The sequence below is a fragment of the Lygodium microphyllum genome, unplaced genomic scaffold, assembly GCF_053477565.2.
Source record: "Lygodium microphyllum isolate KBCC unplaced genomic scaffold, Lygodium_microphyllum_v1.1.10 scaffold_31, whole genome shotgun sequence".
Taxonomy (NCBI): domain Eukaryota; kingdom Viridiplantae; phylum Streptophyta; class Polypodiopsida; order Schizaeales; family Lygodiaceae; genus Lygodium; species Lygodium microphyllum.
In genome coordinates, this window is record NW_028229514.1 from 14,992,800 (window position 1) to 15,015,766 (window position 22,967).

Here is a 22,967-nt window from a genome sequence, read left to right on the forward strand (position 1 = left end):
CCTTAGTTTGTTTTAGTTATCTAGTTACCTACCACATTTAGTTGGACATGCATCAATCAGCTTCCTTAATTAGCCCAAAAGGTACCGATTCCTTCTCATAATCATAGGACTTGATATAGAAAAACAGTATTAAACAAGTTTCTTTTCAACAGGTTATCATATTTATCTTTGAAATACATTTATAAAATCTAGCCCGTAGGCTTATCCATAATCCGCCCGAAGGCTATCCAGCAATCCACAGGGATTACTAATCCAAGATTCCGCCCGTAGACTAGTATGCGGGCCTCGAGATCCAATCCCGAGTCATGTTGGCCTCTTGTACACGGCCTGGAAGGCGAGGGATTTACGGCCAGAGCCCTCCTTGGCACCCAAGCGTCCTCCTGCTCCAAGTAGCGCTCAACAAAGAGACCTCTCACGGCGGGTTTGGTCCACCTTCCCGACATGGTTAACTACCCCCTTGGTTAGGGTTAGGCAGATAGTCGGGGGTAACTGAAGCTGCCTCTCCCTTCAGGCCTTCAACTTGAAGCATTAGATATCTTTTCATCGTTTAATTCTTTGAGTAAACAAAGCAAAACAGTGCTCTTTAAACTGTTACAAGCACAATCATTCCTAGTGGTCGTTATTTTTGGCCAACTGCTAAGGAGAAAATCCTTCTTTCCGAATGCATCCAGCACTCGATCCGGGATCAATTGTGACATGGCAAGATCCCCAATGGTTTGTTTGTTAACCCTTATATCCTTGGGTTAGGACCATACCCTACTTACCCAACTTAACCAATGCCTTAAGTTCTATTAGCAATAACTATGTTATTCCAATTTGCTGATTGGTCTTTTGCTTCCAAGCAAATATCTAATCCCCGTATCTTGGTTACTTTACCCAAGAAAGGTACTAAATCAGGACGATTATTCATCCTCTTACAAAATAAAGTTGTGTAAGAATCTGCCAATCTCAGTCCAAGGAATTGGCCATTCCCTTGTGATCAAATCACAAAATCATGCGACTCTGCAACTTGTTGCCAAGTGTTACACCTAATACATGGGACTATTCTACCCATCGAATGGCGTCTTCTAATCACGAAATCATGATTAGATAGGAAATAGGGTTAGGGTATCTTCATAACAATCCATTCATGATTGCACTAGGCCGATATTGTCAATCCTAGGGTTCCAATTTCAAATCGAGTTTCATCCTTTTAGCGAGTGAACCTTAGGGTAAAAACCCTAGATTATTTTTTGCAAGTATTGTCCTATTGTCCCTACATTCCATGAATGTGGACAAGTCTTTAGGTTATAAGAGTTTCAACTTGACAATAAGCGCGAGTAAGTCACGTCCTCAACGTGCTAAACCGTAGTTAGCACTTTGGGATATGCTGCATCGATTTAACCCTTCCTAAGTGATTCCTTCATTTCAAGGTGTATAGGTTAAACCAATTTACTTGTCTGTTCTTGAAGATATTTACGATACCATTTTTGTAATCATATGATTCATTGCCTACGTATGAGTAGATTTACAAACCCTAACTTTTTTAGTTAAGATCAAAGCATATGTTAGGTTATGGCATAATTCCTATTGCTCCTTTTCTAACATGCAATCAAGATTCATGTTACTAAGCTTTAGGGTTTTATGTGAACCATGCAACCTTTTTTTTAACAACTATGTAGTTGAAACAAGATTTATGCCAATTGCCTAGAGTTTAATCTTCTTCATGCTGCCCTAAAGTCATTTCCATGCCTAGCAATTTCCTACAATTATTAGCAACTTTCTTTAAAGAATCATTTCGAAGAAAAGATGTTCAATAATGCGACATGCGATTTATTCCTTCCATGCATAATCGAAGTGTACTATCATTATTTTGATTTGTAAAGATGGGCATTAGTTAATATAAGATCGTTACTTTGCAATGCATAAAAACCACTTGCTAGGAGTGCATAGAGATCTTATGCTCTTCTTTTTCATTCGTTTAATAAAAATGACCGATTCTTTGATCAAAGTTATTTTCTTTAATTTAGCCAATGTATTTTAATAAAAAAAGTGCATCCTAATTCCATAAATGAACCATGCACAATTTGAAATATTATGACGTTAATCAAAATTAGGAAGAAAAACGTGGTCTTGTGGTGAAATGTCCACATGGATGGTAGGAGATGATCCTCCTGCAGTTGCGCCTTGTGCCTTCTTAGGGGCCATCACGAATTCGGCCTTTTTGTAGATTTATGATCTTGGCCATCTCCTTCACACGCGAAACTTCCTTTGTGATTCAGCTTCCTTGATTGATTTCTCTGTCTTTTGGAACTGGCTTTATAAGGCCTTAAAGGATGCCTCCACGAAGTAGGGAATGGATTTAAAAGACTTGAGAGGGAAGGCTTTTAAAAGGAGACCAGGGTTATAAGGATCAATTGGGAAGGCTCATGGAAGTCCAGGGAAGGTAGTTTTAAATGGGCTTTGTGAAATGCTAAAGGTGGGAAAGAGGTTTAATTCCCGAACTTTAAGGGGACTTGGGTGGGAATTTCAAGAAGAAGGGACTAAGGTGAAAATTTCGAGGAGAAAGGGAACTTGGGTGGAATCCTCACGGAAAGCGGGTTAGGTGGAAATTGCAAGGGAATGGATGCAAAAATCCCGGGGGAGGGGGGGGGGTTATAAAACCCTCTTGAAAAGGCTTGGGGAAGCCTACAAGAAGGGGGGATTCCTAAGGGGTGTTAGCTATATATAGTCTGTCTATATATAACGTCCTAGGTCCCCTCTATATATCCTATAATGTGTGCTCAGTTGACACACTTCTGGAGTTCCACTTCCGGTGTCTCATATCTCTCCTCTCCTCTCTTCCTCTCATCTCCCGTCTTCCTCACAATTTCAAACATGGTATCAGAGTGCACAAATACGCCCGGAGCTGGAGGAGAAGGAATGGGTGCTCTCCATCAAGGGCATGCTCGACGCGTGCTTGTGCGGGCTGTGGGACTCCACCCGTACCACAGCAACCTTGGGGAGAAGCACATGCTTCGTGGGAGCGCTACGTCACTCGCTGTCTACTCATCTTTCATGGCAAGGGATCTGCGGCCGGGGTTCTTTCTTCAACGCACAGGATGCTATCTTCAGGATGCAGGGTTCAAAAGGCAGGACCATCGAGAACGCCTTCAAATCATTCGTTGTTGCTAAGTCCCTTCAAGATCATCTGAATAATCTCAACTTGCAACAACCTTTAACGCCTTCACGACATACATCACTTTTGCAATAGCCGTACAACAGCAAATAAGACTGTTGTGATGGTGTTGCGTTCAGGATGGAACTCGATGAGGAGTCTAGTACTGAAGTTCCATTGCGGTCAATGTCAACGAAAGCTGAAGGTGGAGAACCGGCTGTCCCAAGAATAGGAGAGAAGCCTAGATTTGTTGGGTTCTACAGAGAAGATGTTGTGCAAAATGTGGGGCAACCCAACGTTATGGAAATGGTCACAAAAGCTGCAGGGCATTCAGACTCAAGCTCTGATAGTGAGAGTGAAGATGATGCTGAAGATGCCGCACTGGGTTGTGCATGCATCTGCTGGACGATAGTGAGAGTGAAGATGACGCTGAAGATGTCACACTGGGTTGTGCACGCATCTACTGGACAAATCTCGAAGAATCAACTGAAAAGATTGAAGATATTTGGGTTGTGGATAGAGCCTTTATGCATGGTGACATTGTTGCAGCAGTTTCATCACCCCTGGGACAGATTGGCATAGTTGTAAATGTTGATCTTAGGGTTGATTTGGAGTTTCCTAATGGGGAAATTATAAAGGGGATTAATAGCAGAAAAATTAAGCAAATACGTCCTCTTGTGGTCTTGGGCCACCCGTTTTCTGCTAGGCTACTCAGATTAGCAGTGGTTGCAATCGTTTTCCTGCTGTGATTGGACCCCAACAAGTGATGCGGGAGCGATTTGAAAGGAATCCCCGCGTCTGACTTCCACCAGCGAAGCTGTACAAAATGCAGTATTGAGGCTTTCCAGAAATGGCTCACTGGTCTTTCCATTCCTCAATCCACAAGAGAAGTTCGACAGATATTTGTGATTTCTTTTGGAACGTATTTGCAATCTCTTAATACTGTTGAGCTTTTGCCTCACACAAAGAGTGAAGAATAGCCCTATTTACACAGAGTGAAGAATATCCCTAATTACAAGAGCAGAGGATTCAAGAGTGCATTCCTAATTTCTGCTTGGATCCAAGAAAGGCAAGTTAGGCTATTGATATCCTTTACTCCAGCCATGGCACTGGGAAGGCCTGTGCAGAGTGCGAGTGAAGACGAGGTGAGAGCAATGTTGTCGTGTGAGGGGGGCGATGGAAAAAGGAAGCCGCGGTCCTCATACAAAGGAACAAGGCAGCGGGGGGTGCACCTCCTCAAGCCTCCCATCTGCTACCAGGCTACTTGGGCATTGCGACTCAAGGCTTCCAAACTCAAAAGCTTGTGGAGAAGCCAACCCACTTCCCATCTGTAGTTGATCTTCAGAATTGTGGTATCAAATGATACATTGTTTTGTTTATATTCTTTCTAGCTGATGAGGGTCTATATTCCAGTTGATGACACATTATTTTGTTTATATTCTTTCTAGATCATGAGTGTCTATATTCTAGCTGATGACAAATTGTTGTGTTTTATTTATATTTTGTTCATGGGGCCCCACATGTGTTATGTGGTCTATAGAGCGGCGTCGCGAACCGTCTCTATAGACCTTGTGTTGTTCTAATGTCACTATAACGTTTTTCTTTAAGTTTTGATGTGACAGATATACTGCTTACATCCCAAGTTCAGTTGAAGGAATTTCTTGGAGATTTTATCTTTTGCAGTGATGTCACTTATCCTTATTTTACATGTTGTATATTTAGGAGTGCTAAAGCTCTTTTGATGCCTCTGAATAGGCTGTTGTAATTCAGGAGTGATGTAGCTCCTTCTCCGTTGATGTTGTAATTCACGAGTGATGTAGCTCCTTTGATGCCTATGAAAAGGCTCTTGTAAGTTCAACTTTGTACTTTTATATTTCAAATATTAATATAACGGTAGGCCTATATAGAGCTGTGGGTTTTTCCCTTGAGCCCCCAAGGGTTTTTTCATCCATAGTAAGGGACCTTTATTTGAGCGGGAGTGTTAGCTATATATAGTCTATCTATATATAGCGCCCCAGGTCCCCTCTATATATTCCTATCATGTGTGCTCAGTTGACACACTTCTAGGGTTCTACTTCCAGTGTCTCATATCTCTCTTCTCTCCTCTCTTCCTCTCGTCTCTCGTCTTCCTCATAGTTTCGAACAAGGGGGGCTTTAGAAGATTCCCAAGAAGCTTCTAAAGCTTCTAGGGATCATGAATTCACTACGTGGGAGAAAAAGGAAGGTGGCAGCTGGCGTACTTCTTGATCGGTGGCAGATGGTAGCGTATCCCAGTACTGACGGCCTGATCGATGGCATCCACCACTCTTCCTTCTCTTCAAGCCTTCTCCCTGCCACTCGACTGGTAGCCTTACGCCCTCCTCGGTCTTCTTTAGCCTCATGGCGCACATAGAGGCGATGCTTCTTCCTATTTCTCGTGTGGCAACATTGCAGCATTGTGGCTCTGCCTCTCTTCACTCCCCACCACAAGGCTTTTATACGTGAGGGGAGGGGACCTTCCCGGTTTACGCGGCCATAATGCATGGCCATATTTCTTCTGCGAACTCCAGGAAGGAGCTTAATCATCCTTGCTATAACCCTCTACTCTAGCATGGCCTTCGACTGGAGAAAGAAGGGATAATTTTTTTAAAAATGCCATAAATATAACAATTTCATCTTGATCTCCTTCCAAGCAGGGGTTCACACGAGCATAAGCGGGTTTCTTTGATTTTGGTCTCATTCATGCCAATGGAGATTGTACAGTTGCCCTATCCATATATTTAATGTCGGCATCGTCATTGCATGTGCACGTAATATTTTCCAGCATAAATATTACAAATACTATGGTAGAAATAATTAAAATGGCACTATCTACTACAATGGCAACTTAAATAGAATCACTAGAGAACTACCCAACGTCAAAGCAACAAAAACTCCAAACCCAAAGAAAAACACCATGCACTTGCACCCAAGAAAACAATGATACAAAGATTCATGGTCAAGTATAAAAACCACATGTGCAATTGTAACATTTTTATAGCTCAATAGAGGGAAAATAATCACAAATGCTATGGCCACGATTAGTGGAACACAACATATAAGGTGATGACCACATTTCAACACAATCTTCAATGAATTTGATGTATGCTACTTTTGTAGGAAAAATATTTGGAAATTTCTCTTGCTAAAGAATAAAACATAAAATAAGTGTTCACATCGAGCATAATAGTGCATCTATACTTTTAGCGCTAATTCAACAAAATTATACTCTCAATCTAAGGCTCACACACCAATAGAATTAGCATGAAAATTTTGCAAAACTCTAAGAAACATCGACAAGTAGAATCTCTTGGGCTATATTGAAGGAAATTTCAACTCCAAGACATTTCCAACCAACTAAGAATCAAATCTATGAGGCACTTCCATAATCATACTTGTGGTCACCAGGCCTTTGACACTAGCATTTTCAAAAATTTCACTAGGTCTTGATGCAAGAAAGTATAATCCTCTCCAACTCCATAGTTTCACCAACTCATTTCTTTATATAACAATAAAATAGTGCCATTAATTGGCTTTGGCTCTTACACTCTCTCCACTACAACTTTGACTACGAACAATACCTTACCTTCAATCTCATCTCTCTGCTTATCACCACTCTATCTTGTAATCAACCTTCAAACTCCAACAGTGAGCCATTATATAGATCTTGAAGTGGGCTTGCTATTTTATCATAGTGCCTAACACTTTCTTGCTTTCTTGAATTAAGCTGGCAAAGCTTTTTGCTTTGATTATCTCATTAAAGAACATTGTATTATGATTTTATAACATGAGCAATGATAAAGATTCTCGGTGATATTATCCCTTGTGTTTTTTCTTAATGTTGGAATCTTTTTCATTTAGGAGGATATCAACATATCACATTTTATTCTTTTCCTCTTAGTAGCATATGTTACCATGATTTTTCACATTCTTACTATCCTTGGTCTCAAGTCTAGAATTTATCTCCACCTCAATTAAGCTAGCATGATCATAGGCCCAAAATATCTACCTCAAAATTGTGTAAAGAATGGTGTGCTAGGCAAAAAATGAGAAAATACTTGGCAAAGAATGGTCATAGGCCCAAAATATCTACCTCAAAATTGTGTAAAGAATGGTGTGCTAGGCAAAAAATGAGAAAATGCTTGGCTATATGGACAAGATGTAAAAGGTGTAAGGGGCTTAATTAGGATTATCTAGAAATATGAATCAAATTGATCTCTTTACCTTCCTCACATCTGCCATGACTTCCTTCCTACCTTTCTCTCTCTTTCTCTAGTATTTTTCTATTATCTTTTGTCCCTTCCCATTTTTTTAAACCTATTTAGATAGGCATAGTAGGTGGGACAAGACCTTTAAGTAGTGATGGAGTACCATAGGGTGTTGGTAGCCTTTGTTGGAGATTTGATAAGACCCATGGGAAAGTGGTAGGTATGTAGATCATCTTTAGTAACTCATCATCAACTCTGAGGTAAAATTTAAGGGGTTCCTTGTTCAAGATGGCTCACAATACTTGGAGAGAGTTTTAAGTGTCATTACTTTTTCAAAAGAGAGTTCTTATTATTCATACTGGAGAGCTTCCATGGAAAAATCAACAACAAATTATTTCTCATTAGCATGCATGGATTGACATCCTTCCCTAGCTTGATTCTATTTTGTAAGATGCTATTTATCATATTCCTTACATCTCCACGTTACTTTGTGTTGATTGCATTGATTTCCAGCAATATAATAGTAATAAAAATTAGCAAGGACCCTCCACAATGGCTTTCTAAGCTTTCTCTTACATGTAAGGCATCATCACAAATTGATATAGAAAGCTACCAAATCCTCTTGAGCATTGCTCTATGGATATTCTTATACATAGCCTTTTTTTGTAAGAATTGGACACTTCATTCATAAAATTTTCCAACAACAAGAGGTGGACCAAACATTACATTTATTTTAATCAAGATAGCAATTAGCTTCTTGGTTTTACTATAGCCACAGTTATATGTTGTCACCCTCTCCTACTACAATGACCACAGAGCAACACAAATGATATATCTTCTTAAAAGTAACAATTGATAATGATCCTATCAACTTCTTTAGATTGTATTTTCAATTTAAAAATATAAAAATACAAAATTAACCTCCAAAAATAATCATTTCATCACAGGCAAAGATGCTTCGACACCTAGAATTTGTTTCATAGCTATACTAAAGTTTCTAGCTTGTCCTTAAACACATGAAACTCTTGCTTTATCTTCTACAAAGCTTGTAGGAAACCTTTCTTGCTCCTAGCTTCAGAAAGTGCTAAAAAATCCACATGGATAGCTTTTACAATTTTTTGCACCAATGCTTGAGATACTTTTTTTAAATTGGTGTGCATAAGTATCCACCTTCTTGAAGTTCACAAATTCAAGTTCTAATGGTTTTGTGACTTCTCCTAATACTCTTTCAAAATCTTCTGCAAAAAGGGAAACCACCTCCCTAACACAACATAGACTACTCATCCATGTAGTAGGCAACGTCTTGAAGTTGCTTATTGTTGTCTGAGATGCACCTCAAAAGCCTAGACATTGCCAAATTGTGTGTGGCCCTTTGAATGTATATCAAAGACTTGTATTATACACATATTGTAGCAAGATAATGTATAACAACTTGTGCTATGCACAAGAGGGAACTTGTCTTCTCAAATAGGTAAAAGAAGTGCTAAAATCCCTCCTAAGTGGGGAAGAATTTCATTAATGCATCCCTTAGCAACTACATCAAGGGCTAAAACAACTACTTCTCTTTCTTTCAAAGTACTAATTTTCTTACTTTTCACATTTTCCTACAACGTTCGCATCAAGTTTGTAAGAATTTTAGCCCACTCAACATCTCTATGAACATGGACTTGATTGGCACAGGCAGACAATTGATATGTGGCCTAATATCACAATACATCTCATGTATTGACACCAAAGCATGGGTTAGACCTAGGTATCAACAAAGTAAATGAGTCTTATAGCTACAATAATCATTTACCTAATCGTTGAGCTATTGTAGCTACAAGATTGTTGAGAAAAAATACCTCAATAATCAATAGAGAATAATCCATTGGTAATAAAGAAGTGTTTAAGAGTTCTAGACAGCCCATAAAAGCTGCTAGAGACAACAATCCATTCAACTTTCATTAGAGAGCTTGCTATAGTATTCAAAGCACATGCCACTCATGGGAACTTATTGATATCTGAGTGGATAGCTACATTATCGAAATGATTCTTTCTAGAAAATCTATAACTTAGAGACAATCACTTTATTAACAAGACCCTTATCTAGGTCTCGATTTAGATATATTCACTTAGCCTTCAAATGATGAGAAGATGCTTGATCACTCTCATTTGTACTTATCTAGAACCTTAATCATAAGTAGCTCCCAACAACTCTAGAAGAGATAGGCAAAACCATAGTCCTAGTAGCAATTGTTGGTAAACCCTTTAGCCTATTGATGATATTGAAATTTTGGATATGAATGTGGCATCAATAGCTCTTAATGCAAAAGAACTTGATCTATCTACTCAAGATAAAGTGTGAGAGACTAGAAACATTACTGATGATGGCAAGGATGAATCATGGGCTTGCAATGCCCTTGTGGTGATGATGAGATCTAGCTTAATGTTGCAAGATGGAGACACATGGCATTGTTGAGAGGGAGATTGGATGATATATGTGCCAACACTAGAAGAGCGGACTCTATTTTTCCTTAGGAGGGCCATTGCACATAGATGCATGAATAAAACATGAGTTTTGAAGCCTATGCAAATGCTTAGAGCTTATGTGCAACAAGGATTTGATCTATACTAGGGTATTTCCTAAAATAATGACTCAAAGATTTTGGCAAAATCCTCCCATCATAAGGATTTGTACTATTACTTTCATTTCATGCATTGATCTTGATAGGTTGTACAAGATATCAATCAAAAGGCTTTGATTTGGCCTCAGTTGGTATGCTTAGACTTTGGTAATTCATAAATTTTCTTTCTTTTTATTCTTTCTCTTCGTACTGTCTACATCCCTTCTATGCTAAACCCATGTGGTAACTCATCAGTTGTCTTTCTTTTTAATATTTATCACCCTACTGTTTGCATCCCTTCTATCCTAGACCCTATGGCTAGGCCCTGAACCCTACATGCTCTGATATCATTCACCTTGATGAGTAGTCAAGTGGGGCCATAATCACTTTTTGGGCCTTCAATCCTATATGATCTAACATCGTTCACCTTAACAAGTAGTCAAGTAGGACCATAATCACTTTTTGGCCATACCCTATCCCCATGTTCCTTGATTCCTATAGCTGACATGTTTCCGTACCTCTCTAGCTTTTTGGACTTTTAAAATCCTATGTGCGTAGCCATCAAGTCATATATTGTGCATATTTTTCAAGTTTATACTTTTCACATTCCTTTATAAACCTAGTTTCACTATTAGGTTTATATATTCTAGCTTTTCCTAGTGGCAAATTCTCTGCTCTCAAATAAGTTATAAATGATGTCCCTTCACTTTGTAGCTTTTCACATTACAACTTTGCATCTCCTTTGGGTTTTTGGCCTTTGGTTAGCCCTTTTGTCCTCACATGTGGAACTTTTATCACTTTTCTTTAGTTTAACCTCTCTTCAATGTGGTGGGCTTTGTAACTTCTTTGTTGCTATCCCTCCCTCCTTTTTTGTCCATTTGAACCTAAATGTCAATGGCATTATAGAAATAAACCATTTGTAGATGAGGTCTATGTTGGTGTAATATATAACTCACATGTTGGACCGATTTCCTCTCTCACACATTTTTTGTATTTTGGGTTGCTTTATTCTTGCCCATGTTTCATCTATCATGGGTCTCTTTCTTTTAGAGTATGCTTTTTGAGCTAAATGTCTTTCCTTATAGCATAGCTTCGGTGTATGATCTGTTGTGCTACACTTTCATCTTGTCATTTCATATATGGTGTGCAGATTCTCTAATCTCATATCGTAAGTATTCTCTCAGCCAACTATGTCAAATTCTATAATCGTCAACTGATTTCCTTGTGGACAATGCTCTGTTCCTCACTCTCAAGGAGAATGATTCCTTGGGTGGAAAGCAAAGATGTTACCAATTCTTGAAGAGCTATGACTTGCATGATATTGTTCTTGGTAATTATGAATGTCCACCTCAACCAATTGATCAGGCTCATGATAATACCCTTGCAACTGAAGTACCTATCTTTAAAGAAGGGATAATTATTTATAATGAGTGGGTGAGACATGACAAAGTTTCTCGTCCATATATTCTTTTTGCTCTTCAAGAATCTCTTATGCTTGATGTATGTAACCTCTAAACCTCACAGAAGCTATGTGAGAGTATTTAATAGAAACAATTATGATCTCACAAGAGGACACATAGTTAGAATAAATTGACCAAGCTTTACTTTCTCGAAGGTGTCCCTTTCCATACTCTACACGTAGGGGTTTTCATGGTGGTAACTTCTCTCATCTCAAGTTTCCTAATAGACATTGTTCTTATTGCAATAGAAATGGTAACACTACATATGATTGCTGTGCAAAACAATATGATGAGGAACATCGTATTACAAATAAACATCCACGTTTATCTAGAGATTATTCTCCTTGTGACTACTCTAAATAGAGTGATCATCCAACCCATCTATGTTTCAAGAGGTGTTTTGATTCAAATCATAATAGAGCATGTGCTGCTACACATGACAACACTACAAACGAAGAAATTTGTGTGAGTTATTCTATCTCTCTGGAAAGGATACTTCAAGTTCATGATGGATATCTTTTAATTATTGATTATGGTACTATAAGAGACATGACATATCAGTCCTAATGGCTACATGATTGTCATTCTATTACTATCAAGAAATTGGTTTATCTTGTTGATGACACAACTTGTCAAGTCAAAGGTATAGGTGATTTATATCTCAGCACTCTTTCTTCAACTAGAATTCTACGTGGAGTTTTACATATCCTAGATCTACAAAGGAATATTCTTTCAGTTGCAAGACTTTTCAATCTTGGTCTCTTTGTCACTTTTGATCATACCAAGTACCACATTGAGAAAGATAGCCAAACCATAGTTGTTGCTCCTCGAAATGGTAATCTTTCTCACTTATCTTTAAATGAAGATGTTGCAAATATTGTTATAGCTCCTCGTGATCTTAACATCAAAATATGGCATCATTGGTTTGTTTAGTCCGATTTTTCTAAGCTCGTTGATCTTTATCAGCATGACCTTGTTCAAGGTACGGAATTCAAAGCTCGTCCTCATATGGGTATTTGTGAATATTGTACACTTGGAAAGCATTTTTGAAAACCCTTTTCCATTTCCACCACAACTCATTCTTGTTACAACTATATATATCATCTCTCACTTGACTTGGGTCTCACCTATATATACTAACTCTACATCAATATGAATCATTCTTTGGGAGCATGTCTTGTGTATCTCTCTCGTACTCTCTCTCTCTCTCTCTCTCAACATGGTATCAGAGCTATGGATGCGTAGCAACAACAAGGAAGATAAGTTGTTTCATTGTTTATACTTGATTGAATTCTTTGCACAAGTGATGATTTGATACATGAACTTGTTCAAATTAGAAGTATTAGTTAATTTTGTCTTTAAAAATAAAACCAGGTCCAGGTGCGTAGCTCTCGTCGTGCTCTCAAATCCTATCAAAACCGCTTGTCAATCGGAGTTCTGGATCAAAAGTTATGACAGTTCAAGATTTAAGACATCAATTCTGCTCGAATCTGCGATTCTTAATTTAAAATTGTATTTCTAATTACCGTTTGTTAATCCCCAATTACAGTTTATTAATCGCTCGTCTTCGTTAATGATGTTGATTACGACAAGCAAACGTCTTGCTATTTTTAGCGATGTTTTATTATCGTTCACGTTCTTTGCTCGACTGAAATAGCACTTTTCTTATATGCGTCATCTCGTCTTGCACGTTACGCCTCTCTACTTCGGGCTTTCTTTTTAGTCACTCAATACTTTTCGTCGTTCTTACGTGCATATCCCTATTTTGATTGTCATGCGTCTCAACTACGCTCGTCTTATTTGTTTTCTCTCGACATATAGGCATGGCCAATTGCGTAATTGTTAATGGATATCCGTCTGGCCAACGTTCGGTTCCCTTCTTCCAAGGACAAGGCTTTCCTGGGTGGAAAGCAAAGATGATGCTAATTCTTGAAGGTGACGAATTATTTGATATTGTTTTGGGCGACCTGTCTTGCCCAGTTCAACCTATTGATGTGATGAATAACAATTCTGTGATTACTGATGGTCCATTATTTGAACAATGGAAAATTGATCATACTGATTGGATTCGTCGCACTTCCTGACTCACTTATGTTGGATGTCTTTCATCTGGAAACCTCTCATGCTATTTGGGAGTATCTTATCTCAACGTTTGAGAAGAAAATGGTCACCAAAATTTTATATCTCCAAACTTGTTTAAAGAATCTTCAATATAAGGTTGGTACTTCTATGCACTCTCATATCGAGGCTTTTAAAGACATTATCAATCAGCTTGGTGCTGGCGGCGCTCCTATTGCTAAAAATCAGATTGTTACTCAACTTCTTTATACCATCAAAGATCCTTTATATGACAATATCATCACTATTTTGTCTAACAAGGATGATATCCACTTTGACAAAGCATGTATATCTCTTATTGAATATTCTCAACGTCATGAGCATCATTTGGAAAAATCTGATGCTGTTTTGGTCACTCGCGAACAAAGGGATTTTGATGCTGCTTTTGTTGCTCGCAAGCATCCTGCTTCACATTTTCAGCAGGGTGGACACCCTAATCCAGGTAGTAGATCTTCTCGTCTTGCTTATCCTAACAAACATTATTCTTATTGTGATAAGAAAGGTCATGTGGCTTCTGACTGCTGGGCACGTCAATATGATGAGGAGCATGGAGTTACTACAAAGCAACCTCGCTCGTCCAAAAGTTTTCCTCCTTGTGATTATTGTGCACATACAGATCATCCATCTCATCGTTGTTATAAACGCAGATATGATGAAGAATGTTCTCCAGCTTATATTGTTCAACAAACTATAACTGATGATGATCATACTCATTAGGAGCTCAATTTCGTCCATTATGATATCTCTCCAGAAAAGGTACTTCATGTTCATGATGGTTCTCTATTCATCGTTGATTCAGGTGCCACTGGAAACATGACATACCAATCGCAGTGGCATCACAATTATCATTCCCTTCCTGTCAAGAAGTTTGTTTACCTTGCGGATGATACGACTTGTCAAGTCAAAGGAGTGGGTGATTTATATCTGGGGACTGTTTCATCCACTAGAATATTAAGAGGAGTTCTTCATGTTCCAGATTTGCAAAGAAATCTTCTTTTTGTTGCTCGTCTAGTTGATCTTGGTTTGTTTGTTGGCTTTGATCATAATCAATGTCATATAGAGAAAGACGGGCATACTATAGCAGTGGCTTCTCGACATGGTAATCTATTTGAGCTATCATTGAACGATATAGTTGCAAATGTTGTTACTGCCCCTGGAGATGCAGATTGCAAATTATGGCATCAATGATTTGCACACTCCGATTTTGCCAAAATTTTTTATCTTCATCGTCATGGTCTTGTGCAAGGTATGGATCTGAAATCTCATCCACGTATGGGAATATGTAAGTATTGTGCACTTGGAAAACACCATCGTTCGCCTTTCCACACTTCTACTTCATCACATTCCTGTGCTCTCTTGGATTTGGTTCATACCGATATTTGCGGTCCTGTTCCTGCCTCAAAGTCTCAATATCGATATTTTATAACTTTCATTGATGATTTCTCACGGTACACACATGTCTATCTTCTTCGACATAAGTCTGAGGCTTTACCTATATTTAAACAATACAAGATAAGTGTGGAGCTTCAAACTGGATTCTCTATAAAGACGCTTCGCAGTGATAATGGTGGTGAATATGTATCCAATCTATTTGATGACTTCTATAAAGATCAAGGTATTCATCATGAGTTTACAGTTCCTTATTCTCCTTATCAAAATGGTTTTGTTGAGCGCAAAAATCGCACGATTCTTAATGCTATATGTTGCATGCTTATACACTCTGGTTTGTCTCGAAAGTTTTGGACTGAAGCACTTCTAACAGTTGTTTTTATTCAAAATCATCTTCCAACTACTACACCTGCTGGTAAAATTCCTATAACAATTTGGACAGGGAAGACACCTTCAGTCTCTCACTTTCGCACATTTGGCTGCATTGCTTATATTCATGTGCCCAAGGACACTCGACATAAGTTGGATCCTCCAGGTTTGAAGGTTATTTTTCTTGGTTATTCAGATCATTCCAAAGGTTACAAATTTTATGATCCTTCTTCTCAAAAGGTTATCATTAGTCGTGATGCTATATTTGATGAGAAGACTATGGGTGGCACATGGTCGTCAGATGTTTCAGATGATACACAGTCTTTGCTTAGTGCATTTCCTTACTTGCTTTGTGATTCTACTAATTCTGATGATCATAAACCTCCTTCACCTCCAAAGAAGATTGATGAAAATTTGGAGATCTATGTCGATCTTCCTATTGAGATAGAGCATGGATTCTATTCTATTGAATATGATGTCTTTGATGATGCTATGTCTATCCAAGAGGATCCAATATCGTATATGGAAGCTATCAATTCGTCTCAAAGGGATCAATGGCAAGAAGCTATGCAAGCTGAGTACGATTCCTTAATCTCCAAAGGTACGTGGATTCTTACTGAACTCCCCCCAAATCGTGTTCCTATCAAATGTAAATGGGTTTATAAAACCAAGACCAAAGCTGATGGCTTGTTTGATAAGTTCAAAGCACGACTTGTTGCAAAAGGTTACTCACAGGTTGTAGGAGTAGATTATCAAGAAACATTTTCTCCCGTTGTGCGCTCCACAACTGTTCATATGATTTTGGCTTTTGCAACACTATTTGATCTAGAAATTCACCAAATGGATGTTAAAACGGCTTTTCTCAATGGATATCTTAAAGAAGAAATCTATATGGAGCAACCTGAAGGTTTTATGATTGCAGGAAAGGAGCATCTTGTATGTCAGCTTCATCGTGCATTATATGGATTGAAGCAAGTCTCTCGTGCTTGGTATATTAAGATTGATCAGTTCCTCACATCTAAAGGTTTTGTTGCATGTTTTGCTGACCCAAATCTTTACATCAAAAGGGAGGACAAATATTTTATTATTCTTGCTCTATATGTTGATGATACTATTCTTGTGTCAAATAATATTGCTTTTTTGGATGCTATGAAGAAGCTTTTATTGACTGCATTTGAAATGGTGGATCTTGGTGAGATACATTCTTGTTTGGGTATTCAAGTTCAACGACACCGACAATAAGGCATTCTTCTTCTTCGCCAGACAAAGTTTATTAATGATATTGTTAAGAAGTTTGGGTTGACAAATGCGTACTCTGCCAACACTCCCATTCTTTCAAGCTCTACCAAGGGTACATCTACAACACGCAATGAAGAATCAGCCATTCATCAACCTTTTGCTAATCTTGTTGGTTGTCTTCAATTTATTAGTTTAAACACAAGACCAGATATTTTATTTGCAGCTAACTTTTTGGGACAGTATCTTTCTTCCCCTTCCACTATTCATTGGAGTGCTGCAAAACGTATTTTGAAGTACCTCAAGGGTACTAAGGAATTTGGTCTTATTTATCGTCGTCGAGAGGATTCTTCTTTATCTTCTTCAACTTCTCTTGACCTTATTGGATATACAGATGCTGATTGGGCAAGTTCACACTTATCCATGCGATCTACAAGTGGGAATTGTTTCTTTGTAAATGGATGTTTGGTTTCTTGGTCCAGCAAGAAACAACGATGTGTTGCGGTTTCTACAACTGAAGCCAAATATGTTGCTGCATCATTAGTAGCTCGCGAGCTAGTTTGGCTTCGACAACTACTTGCAGATTTGGGACATCCTTCATCATCTAGTACACCTCTTCGATGTGATAACCAAAGTGCTATTATTCTTACCAAAGACTATATACAACATAGTAAATCAAAGCATATTGCTATTCATTATCATTATGTTCGACATGAAGTCAAGAAAGGTTCCATTATGGTGGAGCATTGTCCCAGTGATCAAATGGTTGCAGACATCTTCACAAAAGCTCTTAGTGAAGCTCGCTTTAGCTCATTAAGACATGCACTTGGTATTGTTCCAAGTTCTTGTCTCATTGATTGAGGCATGTATCATTGTATTCAAGAAAACTTTATAGTAAATCATTTTTGTATTGTAGGTATGTGTAGGGGCTTGGGTTTTTCCCTTGTTCTCCCCAAGGGTTTTTTCACTCACAGCGAGAGACCTTTGTTTGAGTGGGGATGTTACAACTATATATATCATCTCTCACTTGACTTGGGTCTCACCTATATATACTAACTCTATATCATGTTAGCTATATATAGCCTGTCTATATATAGCACCCCACGTCCCCTCTATATATTTCTATCATGTGTGCTCAGTTGACACACTTCTGGGGTTCCACTTGCGGTGTCTCATATCTCTCTTCTCTCCTCTCTTCCTTTCATCTCTCGTCTTTCTCGCAGTTTCCTACATGGTATTAGAGCACACAAATACACCCGGGCAATATGGGACTCCTCCCCCTCCATCTTCATGGTCTACCATAGTATGCATTTTTTTGACATGCATGGCAATCATGACAAGTTCGGAGTGCCAGAATCGGTAGCTATGGCGATAAAGGCTTCCATCGCCATGTTGGTCACGCCACCTGCGAGTGGCCCCTACGGAAGAAGAACCGTTGGAGCAAGAGCACTTCCTCTCTGCAGAAGCATGGCCGCCGCGTGGATTTGGGAGGCTCTCCGTCTTCGGCCCCTGCGGAAGAAGAACCACCGGAGTAAGAGCACTTCCTCTTTGTAGAAGCTTGGTCGTCACGTGGATTTGGGAGGCTCTCCATCTTCTGTCCCTGCCTTCACCACAAATTTATGTACAGTGTTAGCTCGTCTCGTCATCTTTGTGCGCACAGTGCACCAGGTTGCGTGGTGCAGGTCCTCCTGCGTTTGGCTGGCAAGGGTTTTCTTGTCTGTAAACATTCATTGGAGATTCAATAGACATGTATTCATTTGTACGTTGTAGCATGTTCCTACTGGCAGGATGATGGCTAGTATCTTCTTACCTAGATGCAGTTTGTAGGTTTATGTGATTGAATAGCTTGATTCTGCTACCGGGAAATTGGTTATCAATGTTCTTTCTGGAATCAATCATCAACGGCTCCATGGTTCTATGTGATATCGAATATTGCTAGAAACTTGCACTATCTGGAACCAATCTTCAACGGCTCCGTGGTTGCATGTGTCCGAATATGGTTGTGTGTGACCGAATAGCGTTGAGTCTATCAGCACATTTTTTGTCAGTGGAAATGGGTTCACCTTTTGTTGTACGAGGGATTGAACAATCTATTCTGGCAGCTTTGTTCCACAGCTGCTTCCTTGACAATGCTGCTTATTGGATCTCCGTCTTCGGGTTTAGGTGACCTATCGGGCCTATGCAAGCTCACAGCCATGGCCAGGGATTGTGGCCACACCATGGTCAGGGATTGTGGTCACAAAGATGAAACTGTCAAGAGGCTTGATATATTTGAAGCAAGTGAGGTCTATTCTCTGTGCAACTGCTTCCCTTCTTGGACATATTCCCTTCTGGACAAATTGCAGTGTTCTTTGCATGTCCAAGCACAGGACCTTCCACAAGCACAAGACCTTCCACCCCTTTTTGAGAAGCAATTTGGGTGGGATTTGTACTTGCTGACTCACCTCAGCTCATCGTGGCAATGCATTCCGAGATCTAAAACTGTTGCTAATGGCTCTAGGACTATTGATTTTAGGGCTATTCAGCATTTTGGCTTAATGCAAAGCAGTAAATATCAGTGTAATTCCTCTTCTGGGTTGATGCAGCAGACCTTTTCCATACTGAGTCAGCAATTCAGCAGTGGTCACAAGTCTCCTATCAAAGTGTGGTGTCCTCAGGAAAAGAAGCTCCTGAAGGCAATAGATGTTTGCTTGTCGTAATCAACATCATTAAAGAAGACGAGCACGAGCGATTAACAAATTGTAATTGGGAATTAACCAACTGTAATTAGAATTACAGTTTTAAATAAAGAATCGCAGATTCGAGCAGAATTGCTATCTTGAATCCTGAACTATCATAACTTTTGATCCAGAACTCCAATTGACAAGCGATTTTTAAAGACAAAATTAACTAATACTTCTAATTTGAACAAGTTCATGTATCAAATCATCACTTGTGCAAAGAATTCAATCAAGTATAAATAATGAAACAACTTATCTTCCTTATTGTTGCTACGCATCCATAGCTCTGATACCATGTTAAGAGAGAGAGAGAGTACGAGAGAGATACACAAGACATGCTCCCAAAGAATGATTCATATTGATATAGAATTAGTATATATAGGTGAGACCCAAGTCAAGTGAGACATGATATATATAGTTGTAACACTTGCCGAGTCGCAATTGATCTTGGATCGAATGCTGGATACATTCAGAGGAAAGGATTCACTCCTTAGCAGTTGGCCAAATAAAACAACCATCGGATCGATTGTGTTTGTAACAATTTAGGAGCATTGTTTGCATTGTTTGCTCAAGGAACTAAAGATGGAAAGATAAGTAATGCTTCAGGTTGAAGGCTTGAAGGGAGAGGCAGCATCAGCTACCCCCGACTGTCCGCCTGACCCTAACCAAGGGGGTTGTTAGCTGCATCGGGAATGTGGACCGAACCCGTCGCGAGAGGTCTCTCCGTTGGGCACTACTTGGAGTAGGAGGACGCTTGGGTGCCAAGGGGGCTCTGGTCGTAAATCCCTTGCCTTCCAAGCCCTGCATAAGAGGCCAACACGACTTGGGATTGGATCTCGAGGCCTACATACTTGTGTATGGGTAGAATCTTGGATTAGTAATCCTCGTGGATTGCTGGATTGCCTTCGGGCGGATTATGGATTGCCTTCGGGCAAATTTATGGATTAGCCTACGAGCTGGATTATATGATGTTTTTCGAAGATAATAAGATAACCTGTTGAAAAGGAACTTGTTTGACACTATTTTTTTCTATGTCAGTGCTAAGATTACGTGAAGGAACCGGTGTCTAACTAGCTAATTAAGGAATCTGTTTTATGCGTGTCCAACTACATGTGGTACATAATTAGACAACTAAAGAAACCCTGAGGAAAGTGTAGTGGATGTGGCCATGGGTCCGTCCTACGGATGGGTGGTCCTGGTTGGCCAGGAACTTTTCTCAAGCGAAATGGATAGCAAGGAACTTTTCTCAAAGGAAATGAACAACAGGCAACGCTGGCCTAGAGTTCAGGTTACTAGAATCCCGATTTATGTTGTTTTAGGGAAATGGAATGGGACTATGCCTTATGGGAAGAGAGGTCGAGCTTTGCATCCCTCTCGTTTCCCATTCTCCTTGAACCAAGTGCAGCATGAATTCGCTTCGACCCTGACGTTTTTGCGTAAAGTAGTTCGCCTGACGTTTGACGCTAGCTGCCGTTCTAGAAGTTTGACTACTAGGAAAACCCTGATTTAGGTCGGTCCTAAGTGGGAGCGGTCGGAATACTTCCGCTACATGGTAGAATCGAAAAGACCTAGATTGCAAACCCCATAACATTCCATGGGAGTATCGAGCGGAGCTTTCTAGACCCTCTTTCTGATGGGCTGCTAAGACGTGTCCTACGAGCAAACAGGTGGACACGTTACACTTACCTTATGCAACAAAAAACAACGGAGTCAGATAGTTGGACATCCATTTTCTCCAACATGGGCTTGTCCTTGGGAGATATACTAAGGTAATCCTTCTTCTCAGGTTTCGCAAAAATATTCACAATTATTTTCCCATACACTTTACCCACCCTCTCGTAGTTGATGGGACCAAGTGATGCGGCTTTCCTCTTGTAAACTTCATCTTCAGTTTCCAAGACCTCCTACCTTTTTTCTTTCAAGATAGACTCTTGTTGAGTGGCACCCCTTGTAGAGTAAAGGTGACTGACATCCTCGACCTTTGGCTTTTTCCCTCTCATGGACAATTTCGCGGGAATGTTAAGGATGTCATAGGATTTTTGATCAGTGGAAGGCAAGGGCCTCAACACTTTATCGAACCTATACCTGATTCTGTTGATCATGTTGAAATCTTTATTCATTAGGGTAATTCTATGAGTATGCTCAACAGCAATGTAGGCATCGTTCATGAAATCAATGAGACAATCTTCTACCGCCTCTTGTAGAGCAAGAATTGCTAAGAGTTGCCACTTCTTATGAAGACCAGAGACAGTTGCCACTCTAGACAATCTGTTAGAGATTTCTTTTACAACTCTTATGAAAGCAGCCTTTGGAATTACATGCTTTGCGGCTCTCTGGGCTTTTCTAATCTCACCGAAACACCTCTGCATGTAGAAGAACCGAGACTTCCTCTTTTTCTTTTGTGGCTTGGGAGGCTCACTGGCTGCAGCAGAAGTAGGCTTAGATGCAATTGGAGGGGATGAATCCTTCACAAGGGAAGTCTCACCCTTAGCTTCTTCAACTTCAGGAGAAAAAACATTCTCTACACTGGAATGGTTTAACTCCATGGAAGATGCCTAGCGAACACTTGGTGTAGGGGGGATCTCCATGACAATATTCTCTAGGGCCTCTGATGGCCCAGCCTCAGCAATATTTGAAGGGAGTTTCTCCTCAGATTCATCAAATTATAACTTCCTTCTACCCCTAATGTCCTTCCTATCTACATAAACTTTTCTTGCAGTTTGTCTTGTCCTTGCCATGCAGAGGAGGAAATAAAAGAGCCAGAAAGACAAAAGAGAGATAGGAATTTTCTAGGAAAATTTGACAAGATAGCATTTGCTTTGTGGGCAGCAGGCACAATACAGCGCAAGGAGGAACAAACGCGGAAGACGGATCTGAGCATTCGCACTGTATCAGAGACGAGAACAACTCCAACACCTACAAGAAGCCAGCCCGATATGATGCGAGAGGTCAATTACGTGGACCACCAAAAGACGCCCTCGCTCCGTATCCAACAAGGGGCCACGAAATGGTGCGAAATGAGGAAATCGGGAAAGATGTAGAAGCACCCTCACTCCGTATCGAACAAGGGGCAATGAAACGGCACGAAATGAGGAAACCGGGAAAGATGTAGAAGCACCCTCGCTCCGTATCGAACAAGAGGCCATGAAACGGCACGAAATGAGGAATCTGGAAAAGATGTAGAAGCACCCTCACTCCGTATCAAGCGAGAGCAATTGATACAATGCGCCAAGAGAGGAACGCAATAGGGACAGAAGTGGGATCGCTCCGTATTGGGCAAGCACGGCGTGAGAGCTCAAGAGAATGTTAAGTGTACACGTAAGCAAAAGGGTCCCTTATATAGCCTCGTCAACCATGCCACGTGTCGTGACACGTATCTCGCATTAATTGTGCCACTTGTCTGCCTAACGTCTATATACCACGTGTCGACTAACAATCAAGCCACGTGTTTGCCGGCCACGTGTCACATCAGGATAGTGCCAGGTGTCGATGCCCAACACCTAGTGCCACGTGTCGATGCCTAATGGCTAGTGCCACGTGTGGATGCCATGTGTCGGTGCCCAATGGCTAGTGCCACATGGCATAATTGCATGCCCTATATAAGGAGGTGTCGGTCATCTGTACGGCTTTTTCGGCTGCCTTTTCCAACTTCTTCATTTGTCTCCCGATACGGCGCGAGGGCGAGTGTTCATTTTTTTTGGGTTTTC